We start from the raw sequence: 4,703 nt of genomic DNA, 5'->3' as shown, positions 1-4,703 counted from the left end.
AGGTGAGGAGTCACAGGAAGTGGAAGTTACTTGTTTGACTGAAGAACCTCAAGAAGTAGAGGCTAGTGATGTCACCCCACGTGATGACAATGACCCACGAATGGGTGATGACAGGTCAGAGCTCCATGCTATTGAGGAGCTCGGGGAAGTAAAAATGGACCCTAAAGAAGCTTCAAGAGTTGTTAAGATTGGAAAAAATCTTGATGATAAAAGGAAGAAGAAGCTGATCAATTTCTTAGAAGAGAATTTGGACGTTTTCGCCTGGTCACATGAAGACATGGTGGGAATAATCCCAAGTGTAATCATGCACACTCTAAATTTGGACAAGAATGTACCTGCAAAATCCCAAAAATTGAGACGCTTGGGAACAGTTTGAGTTGAAGCACTTAAGGAAGAAGTTGCTTGACTATTAAAGTGCGGGTTTATTTGTGAAGCAAAATACCCGATTTGGGTTGCCAATCCCGTGCTGGTCCCAAAGCTAAATGGGAAATGGAGGACCTGCATTGACTTCTCTGACCTAAACAAAGCTTTTCCCAAGGATTGCTTTCCACTACCAAGGATTGATCAGTTGGTAGATGCCATGGCATGTCACGAGCTTATGTCCTTCATGGATGCGTATTCTTGATATAACCAGATTGCGATGAATCCTACAGAACAGGAACATGCAAGCTTCATGACCCCAAATAACGTATATTGTTATAAAGTCATGCCCTTCGAGCTGAAGAATGCCGGAGCTACATATCAACGCTTAGTCAACAAAATGTTCGCTAATCAGATCGGGAGGAATATGGAAGTGTATGTCGATGATATGCTTGTCAAATCCAAGACTGCCAATCACCATGTATCCGATCTAAAAGAATGTTTTGAAATCTTAAGGAGGTATGACATGAAGCTAAATCCTCAGAAGTGCACGTTCGGAGTGGCGTCAGGAAAATTTCTTGGTTTCATAGTCAACACGAGGGGAATAGAGGCAAATCCCGAGAAAATCAAGTCGTTGGTAGAAATGCCCTCACCCAGGTCGCATAAAGAAGTTCAAAGCCTGAAGGATGCAAGAAAAATACTATATCAAGCTCTGAGGTATGTGATAATGGATGGAACGTTGTACCGACGTGGTCATTTATTACCTCTCCTACGGTGTGTTCTGCCCGAGGAAGCTAAAAACATATTGCAAGAAGTGCACGAAGGCTTTTGTGGAGATCAAGCTGGGGGTAAAACCTAGCACTAAAAATACTAAGGTAAGGCTATTTTTGGCCCACTTTAACAAAAGACTCGATCTCGCATGTTCAGAAATGCGACAAATGTCAGTGTTTCGCCATAGTTTCCCGAGCTGCTCCAGTCGAGCTAACGATGGTCTCATACCCATGGCCATTTGCGGTATGGGGAATTGACCTAATAGGATCCTTACCTATGGGAAAAGGAGGAGTTCATTACGCGGTGTTGGCGATGGACTATTTCATGAAGTGGGTAGAATCCAAATCTCTCGACCTGATTGAAGAGAAATGAGAGGAATCACAATTATAGCTTGCCCATTATCAACAAAAAATCACTCGGTATTTTAATTCTAAAGTTAAGATGCGAAGGTTTGGATTGGGCGACCTGGTTCTCCGAAGGGTCTTTCTGGGGAATAAGGATCCCAAGGACGGTGTCTTAGGTCCAAATTGGCAGGGACCATATCAGGTCATTGAAGTTTTGTGTGAATGAACTTCCAATATAGCTCGGTTGAATGGGGAGATAGTCCCGCGGACCAAGAATGCCTTACATTTGAAAAAGTATTATCAGTAGTACCATCATCCATGCAAGGCTTATTTATAAAAGCCATTTAATTAAATAATAGATGGATTGTTAAATAATTTCTTGTCAAAGTTGTATTAGCTCATGTATAAATATTTGTAAAAGCAACCAAGAAAGTTTCTACATTTTGGTTACTTGGGGGGCATATCACCCCGAGATAAAAAAAATTAAAATCCCTAGATACAACCAGGTCCAAAATTTAGAAGCTTGGAAACATTGATTATTCAATGGCTTTTTAAAGCTCGAATTTTCAAAAACCTAGTGCGAACTAAATTTAAAATCATTTACAAACCTGGACGCAACCAGGTCTGAAACTTGGAAAGTTGGGAAATTTTTTTAATATCAAGGGCTTTTTAAAGCTCGTGTTATCAATAAACCTAGCATGAACTAAGTTTCAATAAATTAAAACCCCCGAATATAACTAGGTTCAAGGCCTGATTCTTAACAGGTATGATACAAATCAAACACACAAAACTTGGATATAACCGAGCTCGAAATATCTATCCCGATCTAAAAATCGATTCCTAAAATCTTGAATGTACATGTCTAAGGATTCACAAACACGAAAGATAGTAAAGGAGAGATAAATGGACCAAAAAGTTAGATATATATTGAAACAAAGCAGGCATTATCTCGAGGAGAAAAACCTTAAACCAAGCCCAAAGGCAATTGTTTAATAAAATAACCATTAAACAATTATAGACAAATAAAAAAGAAGAAGCTATCATTGAGCTCCACCAGTTCGCCCAGCTGAGTTGACCTCTTCGCCATCTCCCTCAGCTGCCCTGGAAACCTCAGTAGTCTCTGATGGTTCTTGCAAAAGTCGAGCCTTAAATTTTGCAAGGACCAGATCCCACAACCCGGTTTCCATGAAATAAAGGTTCCTATCTAGGTTGAAGGACCAGCATTGGTATAGCAACTCTTCCATAGAAGACAATGAGGTTGCCTTTTCTTCTTTAACTGTGGCCTCAGCCTCGAGCAGTTTGGATTTGGCTTCCAGCTCGGACTGAAGTTGTGCAGTTTGAGCCTGGAGGGTAGACAATGCAGTCTTCGCTTCCAGCTCACTTTCTTGGGACGAGGTGAGAGCAGCCTTAGCATCTTGCTCACTCTTTTGAGTAGCTGCCAAGTCAGCTTTGGCGGCCTGCTTGCCTTCTTGAGCACCTGTTAAGGCAGTGTTGGCGGCATTTAATTCAGCCTGGAGGTCATCATTTATAGCCCTAGCCTGGGCTATGCTGCGATACTGGGCCAGGATAGACTACAAAATAACAAAACAAGTAAGAGATATACCCTTGATCATAATAATAAGGAATTTTTCACCATGGAAAGATAACTTACAGTGAGGTTCATCCCCATAGCTGACTCCAAGACATTCTCCAGGCTGCGCTCCTCGATGGTCCTTAGATCCCTCGAGCTGGCCTTATAGGCGTGCCCCACCATATGGCTCGCCGTCTCATAAATGATGCCTCGAAAAGCTTCAGGGATCTTTTCCAGATCATGGGGATCTACTAGAATTCAAATGGTGGGGATTGGAATGGTGGGGGCTGGAGGATCAGCGTGTATTACTTGGGCTTGAGGAGGCACGAATCGAGGTGGAGGAGGAGGAACAATAGCGGTAAGAATACTCACCGGAATTGATTACCAGGTTGAGTTCGCGTCTTTCCCCTTGGCAGAGGATCTGGAGGTGTTGCCCACAGCAAGGGGTTTCTTTGAGATCCTAAGCCACTTTACGGTGGGCCCCAAGCCAGTTTTCTTTGTTTGAAAGGCAGTTCGGAGGTCAGGAGCTCCGAGTTGTTCCATCTCTTCGCCTGAAAAGAACAAAAAGGAATTAGTTCACAAATAAGGTTGTCAGAAATATACATAAAGAAAGAAAATAAACAAAGATTCTACCCTCCGGGCTAGGGGAGGAGTCTATTATCATGACCTCCGGCCTTAGAACTAATGGAGGAGAGGGAGAATCTACCGTTAATATTTCTGGGGTCCTAAGGGGCTCAGGCTCAGGTCCTTCCTCAGGGATGGATTTATCTACATATTGTCTAAATCCAGGGGAAAATGCACCCTGGAGCAAAGAAGACCAAGTCCTACGAATGCTTCCACACTCCTAAAAAATGGCGAATCTAAAGTTTAAAGTGTTGTCAACAATTATTGTGCCCTTAGGGTAACTACTGTCATGGCGTACCACTAGGTGGTCTATTCATTGGAGTAGGGTTACATTACGATATGGGTTATGAGGATGATGATGGACGAATTGATTTGGGTTAAATCGAACTAACCTAAAATCGACAACAACCCTATCTAGTTCCCTATAGGGGTATGGGTTACCTTGGTTGGAGGGGCCGGCAGCTGCCCCTGACGTAACTCGTTCTAAGTCAGGTTCCCAGGCAGCCTCTGGAGCTCGCCTTTTTCTCACAAGAGGCACCCCGTCCTCTTCTTCCTCCTCGCCTTCGGTGTCTGGCAAGGCCTCCTCTTGAGAGGATGGGAGCTCCTGGATCACCGGAAGGGTAGCTCGGGTCCTTAAGGCCAACATTTGACCTTCGCTAATCAACTTACATGCCAGCATCGTGACATCATTCACGACCTGGCGGTAGTCCTTCGTAATGGGTGGAAGCCCAGACAATTTCTCATATTGACCCCCGAGGGTCACGGACTTCTCCGTCCACGCGATACCCTGAGTTACGCGCCTCGGTTTCCTAACAGACCCCTGATATTTAGGGATTCGTGTGTCAGGCTGTCAGACCACTACTTTCCTTGGGAGGCGGTTTAGTGAAAAATTGCCTAAGAAGCATGACCTCTAAGCTATCTGGTTTAAACCCTAAAATCCCTTCATTTCCTTTATCCCGAATGGGAATTCTTTACTTTAACTCACCATTGAAATTACCTAGAATTACCCAGAAGTTTCCTAGTTTTATGAATGT

The sequence above is a fragment of the Humulus lupulus genome, chromosome X (genome assembly GCF_963169125.1).
Source record: "Humulus lupulus chromosome X, drHumLupu1.1, whole genome shotgun sequence".
NCBI lineage: Eukaryota > Viridiplantae > Streptophyta > Magnoliopsida > Rosales > Cannabaceae > Humulus > Humulus lupulus.
The sequence above is the reverse complement of the archived record's forward strand: the minus strand, read 5'-3'. Positions refer to the sequence as shown.